This window comes from Rhinolophus hipposideros, assembly GCF_964194185.1.
Source record: "Rhinolophus hipposideros genome assembly, chromosome: 3".
In the NCBI taxonomy this organism is placed as follows: Eukaryota; Metazoa; Chordata; class Mammalia; order Chiroptera; family Rhinolophidae; genus Rhinolophus; species Rhinolophus hipposideros.
This window is the reverse complement of record NC_138049.1, coordinates 17919456-17937775: the sequence shown is the minus strand read 5'-3', so window position 1 is coordinate 17937775 and position 18320 is coordinate 17919456. Positions and strand designations below refer to the sequence as shown.

Genomic DNA, 18320 nt, shown 5'->3' with positions numbered 1-18320 from the left:
ATCATTAAGTCTACTGTAAAAATATTGATTTTAAATTATTTTAGATGCTAAAATTCTATAAATTCGAATCATTTTAAAAAGTCATTATTGTGATAAATATATAATATCATGAATATATGATAACTAAGCATCTAAAATTTCCAAAAGTTGTCTAGTGTAAGAAAAATCAATATACAAACAGGTACAAAATGGAAAAGAGCTAAATGAAGAAGCACTTTTTTATTGACCAAATGATAGTTTGCTTTAAAATGGTTTTACATTTAAATAACATGTTACTTCAACATAACATCTCTACTTGCTTATTTTTTAGAAACTTAATTCATTGATAAAATTTTAAGATTTTTTTATCTATAAACTAAATTGCAGTACTCCTGTTTTGTTAGTACAGTAAATTCAAGTTCTTAAATGAGTCACTGGAATCTTTGTAAGAATATGTTTTTTTAGATTTTGCTAATGTGTCAGCAGAGCAATGCACTTTCAGTTAAATTTTCAATGTGTTGACTCAAAGGATTTCATGTTTAGATATAGGGAAATAACAGAAAGATTGGAAAGGTCAGCTGTTAACAAGTTTTTGCTGGAAGGGACTTGAAAATCAGCTTTAAAAAACCGAACTCAACTGACATTGATGGCCTCTGCTGGTTACAAAAAATACCATAATAATAAAAAATCCTGACAGAATGTGCTGCTCCTGAAAAAAAAGACTAAACACTTATAGCCTCTTATACACATATTTTAGAAATTGTAAAGAACTTCAAATGAAAATATTGTTAAATGGCAGGCATATTTTCCTCCAGGGGAAAATATAATGAAAATGAAATATTTTAGTGATGTATAAACACTAAAAGAAATGGTGAGATAAACAATTATTCTTTATATTTGATTAGTGTAGATATGTAATCCAATAATTTGACGTACAAGAAAAAGAATACAACTTCAGAGATTTTGAGAGAAATTTTTGCTGAAAAAATTTAGATTATAGCTTTAATTTTGGTATAAAGCCATTGGCTATTGGCTTCTTTTTAATGGAAAGAGTTTCTTTTTAAAGGTATTTTCTGAAATAATAAGGATTTAAAGACCCTTCCCAGAATTTTCGCTGGGGGCTTATTCTGCCTTTTATTACTACACTTAACCATTTTGGCATGGCTATTTTCCACATGTAAGGGGTTCTTAAGGTACTCTTAGAAAATCATAGTACTTAAACTAGTGCAGCTCATGAATCAAACTATTTATGGATGTTTGTGTAGGCTTCAGTGCAGTGACACTATCCATCTTCTGTATGACCACCAGAGCTCTCTCTAAAATAGATTTTATTATGTTGCTCTTTTTCTTTAAAACTCTGAATCTCTCATTGCATCCAGCATAAAATGTTAGCTTCCTAGCCTAAGGTACCATCCTCTTGATAAAGTTGACCCAGGCTATGTTTACAATATCATTTTGGCTGCTGAGCTTTACAACCTCTCCTAGAGCTTTACCCTCCAGGCATGTGTTCCCCTTACATAGTCTACTTATCCATACTATTCCCTCCTCTTGACTTGCATGACCCCTCCCCACCCTACCTCAAGTTGTCTAACTGGATAACTCATACTCCAAGACCCACCTCAGTGGTAACCTCCTCTCACTTGCTTTCCATGGTAGGCAGAATAAAAACAAACAAACAAACAATAATAAAGCTGTAGATGTCTTAATCTCTAAATCCTGTGAGTATATTATGTCAAAAGGCACTTCGCAGAAGTGGTTAAATTGAGAATAGGGAGATTATCCTGGGCACTCTGGGTGGGCTGATTAAGGGTCCTTATAAGGTAAAGAGGGAGGCAGGGGAAGGAGGTATGATGATGGAATAAGAGGTCAGAGTGATGAAATTTTCAACTCTGAAAATGGAAGAGGGCCACAAGCCAAGAAATGCCGATAGCCTGGAGAATCTGGAAAAGAAGAGGAATAGATTTTTGTCCTATTGCCTCTAGAAGAAATATAGCCCTGATAACACGTTGGTTTTAGCCCAGTGGGGCCCGTTTTGGAGTTCTCACCTCCAGAACTGTATTATAAGTTATATAATAGAAAATACATATAATAATTTAATTTTTATAAGCATTTTATAAATAGATAATGAATTTGTGTTGTCTTAAGCCACCAAGTTTGTGGTAATTTGTTACAGCAGCAGTAGGAAACTAATACATATCTTAGTACTTGGAAGTGGTGTTCTGATGTTAAAAAGACAAAAAATGTAGAATGAACTAGGAATTGGGCAATGGACAGAGGCTGGAAGAATTATAAGGAGCATTCTAGAAAAAGCCTAGATTGCTTTGAATAGACTGTTAGTAGAAATGAGGATGTTAATGATTCTGCCAGTGACAACTCGGAAGAATGTGAGGAGAAGCCTGATAAACATACGTTGTCTGTCTTAGAGAATATCTGAGTCATTATGAAGAGACAGTTGGTAGAAATAAGAATGCTAAAGGTACTGCGTGTGGAGGCTCAAGTGGAAATGAAGAACCTGCTTTGAGAAAGTAAGGAAGAGAGAATTCTTATTCTGTAATGACAGGTAATTTATCTGAATTGTGTCCTGAAGTTACCGTATTTTGCCATGTATAATGCATAATTTTTTTGCCTAAATTTGTGAGGGGAAAATAAGAATGCGCATTATACATGGATAGTACTAATTTTGTATCTATATAAATGTTTTAAATTCTTTTATTTATGCTTATGAATTAAAAGTGTAACTCTAGAAATCAATAACGATATCCGTATGCAAAATGATACCCGGGAATACATTAATTGGTTTTGTTGAACTTACATCAAACTTGCAATGAGGACAACTTCTTGGCTTTCTATGATGTATAAACATCGTAAATTTGTTACCGGTACATAAAATTTCTTCTACCTTATAGTGAGTTTCCCCAAAAATAAGACCTAGCCAGACGATCAGCTCTAATTCATCTTTTGGAGCAAAAATTCATAAGACCCAGGCTTTTATATTATATTATATTATATTATATTATATTATATTATATTATATTATATTATGCCCTGTCTTACATTATAGTAAAATAAGACCAGGTATTATATTAATTTTTGCTCCAAAAGGTGCATTAGAGCTGATTGTCCAGCTAGGTCTTATTTTTGGGGAAACAGTATCTGTTCTTGTGTTTTGTAATTATTTGTTACATAAAATTTCTTGTATCACAATATGTTAAAGAATAAATGCTAAAATTCCTTTATAATCCAAAAATAAGTATCTAAATATAAACAAAAATTTGAATTAAAAAAAAAAAACCCTTCAGGTTTCTTTCCCTTAAAGTTTGGGTCAAAAACATGGGTGCGCATTATACATGGCAAAATATGGTATATGGATAGCAAAACTTGTAAATTATGAACTTGGATATTTTGCTGAGGAGATTTTCAAGCAAACTGTTAAAAGTGCATCCTAGTTTCTTTTGGCTGCTTATAGTAAAATGTGAGAGAAAGGACATACATTGAAGGAAGAATGAATACGTTGAGAAATTCTCAGCCTACCTAGATTGTAAATATGCTAAAATTAGGAGATTCACTGTCAGGAAAATGGGCTCTGGAGAGAAAGCCAAGAAGGTCTGGAGGAGCGTTTTTTTTTGTTTTTTTTTTTTTTTTTTTTTTTTAGTTTATTAGTTTCAGGTGTACAAGACAAGGTAATACTTAGACGTTCATCATTTATATCCCTCACACTGTGAACCCCCCGCCCCCCATCCACTATCCCTCTGACCTCGCACCGAGCCATCGCATTATATATATAAAATTATAGTTGGCATTCATTATTGTTTAGCTTCTGTTGTACAATGCCATGATCAGGCATCCACAGTATCCCTGAGGTGGTCTCCCAAATAGGACGCATGTCCATCGGATACCCAACAAAATCTTTACAGCATTATTGAATATGTTCCCCAAATTAATTTTCAAAAAAACCCTGAGGCCATCTTGTGGTTACCAGCTGCTTCCTAATCCCTTCACCTTTCCCCTTATCCCCCCCTGCCCATCTAACAACTCTCAGTTTTTTCCTTTTCGTCCCCAAAACTGTTTCTGATTAGTTCATTCACTTATTCTTTTCTTTAGATTCCGCATATAAGTGATATCATATGGTACTTGTCTTTCTCTTTCGGACTTATTTCACTTAACATAATGTTCTCTAGATCCATCCATGTTGTTGCAAATGATAAGATTTCTTTCTTCTTTATGGCTGCGTAATACTCCATTGTATAAATGTACCACAGCTTCTTAATCCAGTCATCTACCGATGGGCATTTCAGTTGTTTCCATATCTTGGCTATTGTGTATAGTGCTGCAATAAACATAGGAGTGCATACTGATTTTTGAATTGGAGTTTTGGATTTCTCCGGGTAGATGCCTAGGAGTGGAATTACTGAATCATAAGATATTTGGCAATGATATATCTGATAAGGGATTAATATCACAAATCTATAAAAAACTTACTCAATTCAACTCCAAGAAAACAAACAACCCAATTAAAAAATGGGCAGAGGACTTGTGGAGGAGCTTTTGCTATTACAGCAGAAGGGTCAAAAAGCAGGTCATTCAGTTCAGACATTCTACTCGCAGATCCTCTCAGCCATCTGTGAAGAAGGCAGAATAGAGATGGGATTATCTAGGAAAGATCTGTGGAGGAGGCTTGTGTCTAATGGGACACATTTTCTTGACATACACAAGAGACCCACAGGCTATTTGAATATGTCTTGCCAGCAAGAAACACTGACAGCTTTGACTAAAAGGCACTAAGAGATTGTGGAATAAAACTATCAGACTTACAAAATGATACAGGTAGGAAATAGACTGATCAACTACTCAACGGCATACATGTGGTCTACTTCATACAGAAGGAAGGGTATCTCTGTGAACACAGAGCCTCGGACAAAAAGGCAGAGTCTGGGACCACAGTGCATTATTCTCAGGCCTTAAAACCTATGCTGCTCACCCAGCTAGATTTTGAAATTGCTTGGGATTGCTGACTATTCTTCTTTCCATTTTCTTCCTTTTTGAATAGGAATGTTTATAATGGGTACCTCATACCTGTCCCTCAGAGTATAATTTTTGTGCTTATGACTCTTGTACTATCTCGGTTATGTAACTTCTGACGTCACATGTGTGAATTGTAACTTCTCCCTGTGTTTTTTAACCCTAATCCATAGACTGACTTCATGCCTCCTCAGTCTGGTGGGCAACAATCTCAGCCCCACCCAGTTGGATTCTGCACCCACCAAGGCTCCCAGCTTTATGCTGGGGTGTCAGCTTCAACACTCTGACTTCCACAGTTCATGAAACCATCTGTCACACCACTGGTGGATCTTAGAACCCATTTTGAATTCTCCAGGGCCTCCTTCACAGAGACCAAACCCTAGTGGACTGCTGTTGCATTGTCTCATGCCTATTGTTTGACTTTGATTCCTCTCACCATTTCTACCTCCGGGGAATTACCTTTTGTTTCTTGTTTATACTTTATTCTGTATTTCTAGGTAATCAGAGTAAGAGAAGTAGCTCTGTCAACTTAGTTGACCACATTGTGAGAAGTCTTAGCAATTTTTTTAAAATTTTACTTTTAATAAAAAAATATATAGGACTAGTTTGAACAGTTAGGATAAATTACTGAGTCATATAGAAATTGATCCAAACTTGTTTAGGACATTTTTTTCCCTTTGAATGGAAGGATCTAGAAATTAGAGAGTAATTTGCATTGGGTCTGTTAAGAGAATTCATTACAGAAGTTACTAAACTGTTGGCATTACTTTTGAAAAGCCACAAATTGCTATGCTATGACCTTTTGTTCAAGTAAGAGAAATGAATCAGTTAAAAAAAATAAAGAACAGAAAAATATCCTGACTGCATGGTTGGCATCTCAGAATATAAGAAAGCTGTATTGGAAAATTATCCCTCTATATGTGTACTGCTAACTTTCCCACCGCTGTGGACCTCATATGCTCCTATCTTAGTTCTTCTTTCTCCCTTCCTCTCTGTTTTTTCTTCTTTTCTTTCTTCCATAAATATTTACTGCAGACACAAAGCTGTATTATCTGTAGCAGTGAGGAATTATTCTTGTTGCCTGAGGACTCTCATCAGTTCCATTTGAAACATCCAATTACCCTTCAACTCAAAAAATTTCCCAGAAACACAATTTCTGAGAATTACTCAAGATCTTCCTAACTCATCCGTTCTCTACTTTTATTTTATAAACCTCTCATATATTATTATTCATTATATCTTCTTTCCCTGCTTCCATGTATACTTACGTGCCCCTTTCCCATGTGACATAAAATCAAATGGGTATTACTTTCTTCCATCAAGGAACATTTCTTTTTTTCTCTTACAGAAATGTGCATAGGTCTTGCTTCCCATCCATGGTCAATAAACAGAGCCCTCCTTTCCATCCCAGGATGGCTCAGAACCAGAGATCACTAAGATATAAGTGGTAATGGGAATTTTAGTGATGAGGTAGAACCTGTTGAATAAGCTCACTTTTAACTCCAGTTAAGTCAAAAGCTAAAGCTTCAATTCCATTCAAACCTTGCAGAATTTAAGCTTCAAATGGGTCAGTTCTGGCCTAGTCCTTGTGGAATTCTATAGCCAATGGCTTACTATAGATAGCCATTGTAAGCCGATGGCTTACACAAGACGATTTGGGAGCCACGTCGACTTCCCTGAGAACATGATTTTAAGATTTTTCTGAATGGCACTTGGGATGTCTCTGTGACTTGAACAGTGAGTTATTTCTGGGCTCATAATTACATAGAAAATAGGGCGTGCTAAATGAGGTGCAAGTAAAAAGCTGTGACTTGCCCTAAGCTCCAATGGCCTCACTGATTTCTGCAGGGTCACTCATTAGTCTAGGTAATCAAAACAAGACCACCTCTCATTAAAAAAAATATTAGCTTCATTTCCTAACAGGAACTTAATAAAAACCTGAAAACACTTTAAAATTTTAAGATATCTTAGAGAATAGCAAATATGTGGTGGACAGTTGAAAAGCAGAAAAGTGTCCATTCACATATTTTCTGTTCTGATAAATGTAAATAAAGACTTGAGCCTACATTTCTATGGCACGTGGATAATGTTCAATGGAGTCTGATATACTCATAAAGTAGATATTGTTATTATGGACAGTTTCAATCTACCAACATGAAGTGATTTAATGCACAGCTGGGAAAAGATGCGAACAGTTGGTTCTTGCTAGCTGCCTTGAGCCACCTCCAGCATACACTGATTATAATATTCTACATGAATTCTTGAACACAGATTAATTTATAGAGTTTTTTTAATCCATTAACTCATTAATTCATCTAGCAAATATATAATGAACACCTACTATGAGCCGGGAACTATTATAAATTCTGGGGTTATATAAGTGAGCAAAAACAATAAAAACCTCTATGCCTATGTGGAGCTTTCATTTTAGTGGAAAGATGTAGAAAATATATTTATATAGTATATAAGATAGTAGTATGTTTTAAGGAGAAAAGGGGAGTAGAGAGGAGGAATAGAGAGAAGGAACACAACTTTAAACAGGAAAAGACCTCACTGAGAATGTGATATTTGATCAGATATGAAGGAAGTAAAAAAGTGAGCCATGTAAATATTCAAGTGAAGAGAATTCCAGAATCCCAGATGGTATGTGCCCAAAATATGTATACACATTTTAAGAAAGGAAAAACTATTAAAATTGTAATAGTATATATTGATAACAATAGATGAATACAAGTCACATTTGACTTCTGCAATTACAAGAGGCACTCAAAGTGGTTACCATCAGCATCCAGACACTTCTGATTATGGCAAAATACTGCTTGACCAAAGTGTCCACTTGTATACATTTTTGGCACTCTTGTAGTGTAGGCAGGGAAAAAATCCTAAGGCCAAGGTACCCCTGTCTCATTGAGGAACAGCAAGGTGACCAGTGTGGCTGAGGCAGAGCAAAGCATAGAACAGCAGAGATGAGAGAGGTCCTGGGGATTAGAGTGTGTAGGGCCTTTGAAGTATTCATTGAAAGGCTTTGGGTGAGGTGGAAAGGCACTGGTGGGTTTTAAGCAGAGGAGTGCCAGAATCTGATTTATGCTTTAATCAGAATCATTCTGCCTCCTTATTGCTTTCTTTTTCTAATGGGTCTCTTGCCTCCCTTTAGTTGTTTCTTAACAATTATCTGGGAATATTGCAGCCTCTCACTTGGATGGCATAGGGACCTGAAAAATAAAGGTTCAGCAGCAATAAAACAGCCAGGGATTTAGAACAAAGAGCAAATAATGGTAGTTCAGATCTGTAAAATGTTGCCTTCGGAAATGAAGCCACCACAGGTTTCCCAACAAAATGAACAGTCTCTACTTGGTAGTCATGGCTTCATTTATCATAAACATCAAGATGGGGTTTTGAGGTATCCTTTTTTTGAACTATTGTAATAACATTGGTTTTACCTTAGCTTTTAAGGCTTGAAAGCTAGAGAGATCTTTTAGAACAGTGCTTCTTAAACTCTCTCTTCTCCTTCTTCTTCTCCTTCTCCTTCTCCTTCTCCTTCTCCTTCTCCTTCTCCTTCTCCTCCTTCTTCTTTTAAATTTCCAATCTAGTGTGGAGTTGTACTTTGGTAAAATATAATAAAAATAAATTACTAATAAATCTAATTAGGATAAGGATATGCAGAATACAAATCCAAAGCTATATATTTGACTCAACATAAAATCTCATTTCAATAAATATAATAAAAATAAATGAAACAAAGGAGAAAAGAAGTACAAAACTGTACCCATTTGTCACTGGAAGTGCATGCCTAGGTGATTAGTAGTAAAAAATAACTATTATATGCGTAAACTTTAGATGTTCTAAATTGTAAATAAACAAAAAGTTGTAAAGGAAGTAGGGGTTCCCTATTTATAAATGCCTATATGCACACTTTAAACAAACACTATGCATATCAATATTTAAATATTATACTCTGATAAATGAGTTTATTAGATTATCTAATTTGGATTGGATTAACAATGATATTTGCATAGGATTATACATATGTAAACTGTAAACTACTTCTTTATTTTGTTTTTGTAACATTCCTCATAGAATAACTACCCTCATAGAGCTCTGTTGATGAAAATGAAAGAAGAAATTTTGTAATTTCAACAAGTATGAGGTATTCATTTTAAATTTTGATCCCAGGTAAAGCAAGGGATGCTGTATTTTAAAAAGTCATCTTCAATATTTTATCAGTAGCCAGTTCCAATTATTTATCCATAAGGTTGTAGTTCAATTCAAATTACCTTTTCATGAAATAAATGGATTGTGGATCCATTAATTTCTTAGATGAGGATTTTAAAAATGAATAATAAATTTAATAACATTTCACCTGCAGTGGACTGAATTGTATCCCCTCCCCCCTAAATTCACATGTTGAAGTCCTAACCTCCAATTTGACTGTATTTGGAGATAAGGCCTTTAGATGAGGTAATTAAGGTTAAGTAAGGACATAAGGCTGGGACCCTGATCCAATAAGATTGGTGTCCTTATAAGAAAAACAAAAAATGAAAAACAACAAAAAAAGAGAGCGCTTGTTCTCTTTCTCTTTCTCTCAGTGTGTATTTGTGTGTGTGTGTGTGTGTGTGTGTGTGTGTGTGTGTGTATGCCGGGGAGGAAAGGCCATGTAAGGACATAGTCTGCAAGCCAAGAAGAGAACTCTCACCAGAAACAATCAGTTAGAACCGTGATCTTGGACTTCTATTCTCCAAAACTGTGAGAAAATACATTTCTGTTATTAAAACCACCAGTCTGCAGTATTTTGTTATGGCAGCCAAGAAACTAAGGCAATCAAATTCATAAAGTGTTCGCTGACAACACTTGCAGATAATAGTATCAAGATCATGTTTCCTCACTGACGATTATTTTTCTAATTAGTGTTGTGACCTAGCAATATATAAAACACTCGTTTTTCAAAGTTTCTAACTTTTAATTTTGCCCTTTGATCTCAGCTCCTATTTGGAAAACAATTCTTTTTTTTTCATGGAAATATAAAGATCATTAAACATATCAAAGGTATCTGTTAAAAGAAAAAGTCAGGCTTTCTTATTGATATGTTTAAATGTTGGGACCAAACTGATTTTCTATTCTGAAGAGGCACAAAGCGTTTGTTCTGTAGTTCAAACACTCTTGACATAACCTCCCCTTAATACAAATAGTATCTGTTTATGGTCAGGTTCCCCATTATCACAACTGGTTATGTGGGGGAAAAAATAAATGACAAAGGATCCCTAATTTTTAACATTTACGGGTTTTTTTAAAGTACATATCTCTATCATGGATAATGTTAACCTATCAACATGAAGTCGCTGAACACAGCATTCAGAAAAAAGGCTAACCATCAGTTCTGATGAGCCAATGAAAGCCACCTCCGATATATCGGTTCTTACAGAATTCACAATTTGTAGTATGATGTCACTAAGAATTGGTCACTTCAGCTGGCCTTTTTTTTTCTTCTTTTTTTTTGGTAAATCACGACTTTGTCAATGAAGGAAGTATCACATTGACTTACATTCTCTCACAATCTACTTAACTGAGGTAACTATTCCAGAATGTTTTCCTGATGTTGGCAGTTGCAGCATCAGAATATACACTTAGAAGGAACTTAAACTGCCAACTACATTTGTTGACAAAATACCGCTTCATAATTTTATAAAATTTAGAGCTAGTGGTGTGTCTCAGCAATGAAGCTAAAAGATCTAAAAGAGAGCAGGGACTTCTTCCTTCAAATCTTCATCATTGTCGCATTGCACATGTACTACAAGAAGTGCTCCAGAAGCCATATCTGGACATTCACCAAGTTACAGGGAAAACGTGCTTTGCCAGATTTACTTACTCAGTGGGTTGGTTTCCCATACTATTAGATAATTTCAGAAATCGTCGAGCTAGGATGACATCAGAAAGTAGTACCTGAGGTACCTTCTTTACCAGAGTCGCTGAACATTTCTAAGTATGTTTATACAGTCAGTCAGTAGTATCTTGGCAACTCTACGAGTATTTTAGACTTAGCAACTCAAAATGCCACTTCATATAAAACTCATGAAACACTAATTATATGTGGAATATTGAACATGTGCTTCTTTCCATTTTTTAATTCAACACTTTTTCTTTCTGAGACTTATTTATTTAAATTATTTGAATTTAACTCTTTATGGTTTTTTTTTTGTATAAATGATTAGTGAGTGTTGATGATTTCATGTATTTTTCAGCTTAAACAGCTCTACAAAAATAGATTATGGTTTCAGCACTTCACTATCAATTTGGGATAAAAACAAAATTCGATATATAAGCTGACATAGTTTCCGGGATATTTCGTTGGACCTCTTCTTGCACTCATTTCTGTGGAATCAATTCCCATTGTCCTGTCTTCATTTGAATATGATTGCCACATTCAGCTGTGTGTCATATTAAAAGAAAACAAAAAGTTCAGTGAAGCTTGTGTGGCCACATATAATTGGAGTTAAAGTAAATAATGAATTTCATTTCCCTAATTTAGAAAATAATATTAAATATTAATTTATAAGATAGACTTGATTAAAATTTAAAGTTATTATAAAAACAAATTTATAAAAATAAGTGCTTTAACATTCTCAGATGTTTATATACTTTTGGGTTACAGCTGGCAAAGTAACCTTAAAATGTCACACATTATAAGATGGCTTTACTGCATGTGACATACATACAGCTTAAGCCACAGGCAATTTACTATATGAATTTAAAACCAAAGTGTTTATATTCTATTCAATGACATGAGTTCACCAATCATGTTCTTAGATTTTGCAACAATGTCTAACTGCTATAGATTTTTCTAAATGCTTATTCTAATTCTCTGTATACTTACTGCCTCACAGACTGGTAACAAGTAGTTCATGAGCTGGCCACTAATCCTTGGATCACACTGTGAGTAGCACTTTTGTAGAGAAGTCTTTCCCAAATGTAGATGTAGCTCAGTACATTGCATCATGAAGAGATTGATGGTAAAGAATTTGTATTATGCTAAGCGAAGTCCCATAAGTCAGACAGAAAAAGTCGAGAACCATATGACTTCACTGGTATGTGGGATATAAAACTGAAAGCAACAAAGGAACAATGCAAACAAATAAAGAAACAAAAACTCATAGACACAGACAATAGGTTAGTGGTTACCAGAGGGTAAGGGGGTGGAGGCTGGTAGATGAAGGTAAAAGGGATCAAATATATGGTGATGGAAGCAGAACTGACTCTGGGTGGTGGGCACACAATGGGATTTATAGAGCATGTATTACAGAACTGTACACTTGAAACCTATGTAATTTTACTAACCATTGTCATACCAATAAATTTTAATTAAAAAAAAGGCAAGAATTTGTAACATCTAGTAAGACTCCCTCGTGTGCTAGATATTGGGCTAAGTGTTTTACATGGATTATCTCATTTAATTATCACATAACTCTAAGAGGTTCATACCATTTCCATCCCTATTTTATAGGTGCAGAAACAGTCTTAGAAAGTTGAAATAACCAATTCCTGTTTCATATTGTCTTACAGGATTAGTTGAATGAGAGACAAATTGGGCTGTTACTTTGGTAATAGAATTTGAAGGAAGAAAAAGATCTGGAGTAGTCTTTCCTTATCCATGGTTTCACTTTCCATGGTTTCAGTTACCCACAATCAAACACAGTCCAAAAATATTAAAAGAAAAACTCCAGAAATAAACAACTCATAAGTTTTACATTGCATGCTGTTCTGAGTCGCATGATGAAATCTTACACAATCCCGCTGCATCCCGCCCAGTACATGAATCACCCCTTTGTCCAGCACATCCAAGCTGTATGTGCTACCCCAACATTAGTCACTTGTAGTCATCTCAATTATCAGATCAACTAGAATTGCAGTTCCTGTGGGCAAGTAACCCTTATTTTTTTGTCATAGTTATTCTATTTTATTGTTTATAATTGTTGTTAATCTCTTACTGTGCCTAATTTATAAACTAAATTTCATAATAGACATATATATGTGTGTGTATATATATATATATACATATATATATACACACACAAACATATATATATATGAAAAATACATAGTACTGTGTATATATAGGGTTTGGTACTATCCATAGTTTGGTACTGGGGGTCTTGAAACCTACCCCCATGGATAAGGGGGAACTATTGTACTTGTCCACAAGTAACTCCCTTCATTGGCCCTCCTTTCTTTCACATCAAGTTGAAATTATCTTGATAAGTGAAAAATGGCCTGGAGAAGGTTTAGGATATGGCCCTCTCGCAATGACATGGTTGTGTGCAATATTTATTGGTAGATACCTTCACCCTCCTTTTCTTCTAGGAGAGGAGGATAGTCACAAGGTGGCAGATGATTCCAGGCTCAGGACGCCGGGCATGGGTTGGGGAATAGGGGTAAGGAACAGATTGGAAAATAAGGATAACTGATCTCACCTGATCTCCTTTACATACAGGTTCAACTTCTTGATAATTCTCTTAATTTTTCTTCTTTTGCCTTTGACACCTTCCCATTCCCTCCTCCACTTTGGTTAATTTTCTACTGAAACACCACAGGGCTAGAAGTAATCCTTTTGTTTGATTTCTACTTCGAGCAGTGCAGGGCAGAAAAGGTGAAAGTATCCCCGTGTCCTCACTTCTGATTATCAGTAGCCTGAGTGACATCTAAATGTCTGTCCCAGATAATTAAATAAAAAGATCTACAGTTTGTGTCAATTCTCTATTCATGGCAATAGCAGCAACTAATTTTAAAATTAAATCTAAACTAATTGTGAGCACTACACCAATCCCTGGTTCATCAACACCTCTGCTGTGCTTTCATATTGTAATGTAATTAGCCTGTGTGTGTATGCATGTTTGTGTACATGTGTGTGTGTGTGCATATCTATTTGTGTGTTTCCACAGCTTTTATCTAAGAATTCTAGAACCAAAGAAGTGTCTCAAGTACAGTCTAGGTACTTTCTAGAATGTTCTTTCTAAAACAAATCTAATCATATCATATCCCTGCTTAAAGTCTGAGTAGTTTCTCACCGCCATAAAAATAAAATCCAAACCCCTTAATTAACAAGGATATTAAGGTTCTTCTAGATCTTGCCTGTGCTTCTCCTAGCATTCTGGACCTTGCACACTGTTAAGTAAAGTGAATGCCTTGTTGTCATTTGAAACCTTTGTCCCTTCTTTAGCTGGTCCCTTTTCCATCTCCCCTTTACCTGTGTAGCTTGAACTCATCCTTTAAGTCTCAGATGTCACTTCTACTTGGGCAGAATCTCCCTTGACATGATCCCTTGGCCTTTCTCTGTGCTCCTGAAGCCATCTTCCTTTCCTTTCAGTCTTTGCAATGCCCTGTGGCTATTGGGTATTCAAGGCCAGTCTTCTCCTCTTTTGTAATTGCCTTGAGGGCAGGAGCCTTGCCTATACTTTTTAGCAATGTATATAGTGTAGTCAGCAAAATACCTCACTCATGCAACATTCTTAGTGAATAAATGTTGAATGAGTAGAGCCAGTCTAAATTATTATCGAAAAAGTTGCTATGACCTCCAGAAAATTTCCCACAATTGACATCACCTAATTTGAATTACATTATGCTACATTTCTTCAACCTTTGTAAATATGATTAGCATTGCAATTTATAGAATTTTGTGCTTGTTCACATACATTTTTGAAAATAGTGTTTTTATTATGCTTTTCTTGTATCTCTGATTATAATGTAATCTGTGAATAGTTTTAAAGAATTGTAGTTTTATTATCAGGTACGCTCAATTACTCAAACTCATACCACAAATCAAATTGCTTTATTCCCTAGACTTAAGTATTTTAATTGAATGTAAACTGGTTTTACTAAAATGTTTTTGAACAATTTTAAAAATGAATACTATTGTATTTCTGTTTTCTTTTGCTACCGATCTGCTTATTAAATTGATTTTACTGATACAATGCAAAAATAACACTCATGTAGCTCTTGTCAAGTTATAACTGGTAGAATAAGAAATAATATTTCCTGTTGTTGATATCAGAATTTATTAAGTAGAAAAAAATCTTATTATTCAAGTTGGATTGTGAAATTTTCTAGGGGTTGGAACAATGATTTTGTGGGAAGAGAAGGACAGCCTCGTGAAAGAACAGCTCCGTGTAAAGATTACTGTACATTTGTGAGGAATAGTTAGGACAAGTAGCTTTTTGTGAAATGTTCCCCCTGCTCACCCACATGATACAGTTTTATTTCCAGACCCCAGATAGGAAAAGGAGCTCATAAATGGGAGACAGATGGAGCAGCAGAAGCTGCGCGAGGCCGTGAACGTGCCTTGTAGAGAGTTCAGCACTTTTGAGGCTGGTCAGCACCAGCTCAGCGGGATGCACTCCAGGCCCTCGGGTGAACAGGTGGCTGCAGGTCGGCACCAGCTCAGTCACACCAATGTCACCATCAGCAACAAAAGGAAAAACTTACACAGGTTATCAGGCAAGCTGCCGACTTCCTGTTTCCAAGTGTGTTTTCCGGGGAATTCACCAAAGCAAAATCAATATGCCTATACAACTAAACAGCGAAAATCCTTTAATATTCCCTGTAAATACATAAGACAACTGGTGTACAGACAAAATAGTTTAAATATATGAAAACTAGGAGTTGCTTTGCGGATGTTTTTCAGCCACTTTAAGATCTTAAACAAAACTTTAGCCATTAACACTTCAAAAGATATTTGCCAAGGAATCCCAGTTGAACATTTTCTCTAGCACATCTGGTTCTCCTTGATTTTGTGACCTCTTGGATTTAATACCAACTCAAATTTCTGGAAGCGGCTTATCTATAGTGAGGACGAGGGGCTTTGACCAACTGGCAAAAGGGATTTAGGGCCCCACATCACGAAACCTTCTGACTTCAAATTGTCTGTAGTCATCCATGAAGGTTTAGGCCTATGATGTGTTTCTCTGTGTTGCTGGAAAAAAGGCAAGAGGTCACGCTTTCTCTGCTTCTAGCCCCAACATATGATACTTGCTTTTATAAGCTGAGAATGATTTTTTATTGTTTTTTTAATACAAAAAATGTGTCATTTTATACATTTTAAAAAAATTTGGGTTTCTTGTTCAGACTACACACACACATGAGTCTCACATAATATTAAACCTTGGAGAGAAACACAGTCCGGGCCTAAACTTTATGTCAAAAAGTAATTCTTTTTTCAAGTTATGTCATTTTGATTTTAAATATATACTCATAGGCAGAACATCTTAAGAGCCTAACTGGTTTTATTTTTACCCTTTTTTTCCAGCATGACATGAATTATATAGCTCAGATCTTAAATTGATTGCTGTGATATAAAGGCAAATAAATCTAGTTAAACTAGTTTGAGCTTTTTTCAGTAGACTGAGCATATCGAAAGATAAGTCAGTCCATCATTTTATTTTCTTTAATCAGTTTGACTGGTCATCATATCGGTAATGGTGAGTAGAGAAGGACTTGCCAGAAAAATACTCAAGTCATCTATCACGAGGGAGCAGAGCTGAGTAGCCTTGTGGGAATAGACTTACAGTACTTTGAGAACTTCCTGTAGTCCCTAGGCTAACAGTTCCTAGGCTAGGATTTATGCCTCCACCCCATCTCCTACCACAGTTCTCTCAATGCTCCAGCCCTACTGACTCTCTAAATTCCCTGAATGAGCCATACTCTTTCCTATGTTAGATGATCTACCAGGAACCTTCTACATCAATCCCTCTTCAAATTTTCACCTGAATAATCCTTTGGGTCTAAGATCAGGCACCACTTTCTTAGGAAAGCCACTTCCGATCACCCCTGTCCCACCCACTCTCACATATGCACATACACATCTGACTACGGTAAACCCCCAAGCTCCTCCTCGTTGTAGTATTGGTCCCTTCTTTACCTTCATAGCATCTGTAATTCTTATTTAGTGTCTGTTTCCCCCAAAAGTCTGTAACACAATAAGAGCAAAGAATAGCGTGCCTCATTCTCCACTGAATCCTGAGCGTTGTAGAGCATCTGACACATCGTGGGTGCTAGGTAAAAGCTGAAGGAAGGAAGGATGGAAGGAAGGATTTCTCTTTTCTTAGAGACTTTACTTTCAAAAACATGCCATTATAAATTCTTTCTCTGTCCCTTTGAGATATAAATTTGCGCCCAGCCTTTGCCAAGTTTTAGAACAGAAATTTCTTTCTCAGGCACCTGGGAGCCATCCCTATGAAACGTAATCAAGAGTGATAGCAAACCCTCACCCCCCAGTTTCTGTGGGAAAGCGGGAATCTAACTTAGATAAGAGACAATTATCAAATGCAGATGGCTTCATCACATTGACCAAATCCCCTCACTGTCCTCTAGCACTTTCTCACTAGCTCACCCCAGCGTTTAAAATCCCTCCCACTTTTTGTTTCAGAGGATTGGGTTCAGTGTCTGGCCTATTGAAATAGTCTTCAATAAAACCTGTTCTGCCTATTTAACTGTCCAGTGCCATTTTTGTTTGACACCCTCTTGGAAAGGAATTACAGCCACTCACACAAGGCTTGGCCTAGGGTATGGGTATGTACACTTGAATTAAATTGGGGCTGCACCACTCATGGCAGATGTTCATATGCTAGAGGAGACCAAATTAGAAAAATTCAAACCCACTGACTAAAATATCAGTGAATTCCCATTCAGTTAGCAAGATTATTTGGGGGAATGGTATTGTTTTCTTTTTATGCTGTTATTTTGAATTAACATTAGAAGAGGGGAAAAAGCATCTGGTCACTTCTAAGCAATGCAAATTTGAACAATGTCCAGGAGCAAAATCTGTGGTTGTCATGTTTCTGAGCTAAATCAGTGCTCTATCCCATGTAATGCAGCTTATATAATGGTCTTGATTGCAACCCTGAAAGCTTGCAGAGCTCTCATTGGGAAGGAACACCCTGAGTGCCTGAGTCTTATTTTCTGATTTTGACGGGAACTGATGAGCTTTGTGGTCAGTTTGTGAAGAGCCCTGGACTTGAGAGCCAGGCTGCCTGATCCATATCCCAGCTCCCCCAAGATTCTAGAACATCTTCTGACTCAGTCAAAGTGAGTAGCATAGAATCGGATGACAAAAAATTGCTCAATAAATGTTAGTTATTGTAATTGTTAATATCTTCATCTTCATCATTACTTCCCTTACTGTGAAAAACAAACAGGATATTATGATTTCATAACTTTCTCCTCTGCACAATAAAAAAAAAAATAGAAAAGGAAAAAGAAAGAAAGAAAAGAAAAAGAAAACAGTCATTGATGGGGAGCAATGATGGCTGAAAATAGACCTTACCCTTGCTGAATTGCTT

General features: G+C 35.9%; 1 protein-coding gene across 6 annotated transcripts in view; it reads left to right on the top strand.

Annotated features, from left to right (window-relative positions):
- Positions 1-18320, top strand: part of GRM1 (glutamate metabotropic receptor 1) — a 342889-nt gene that overhangs the window by 225811 nt on the left and 98758 nt on the right. The gene's annotated exons all lie outside the window — the stretch shown is intronic.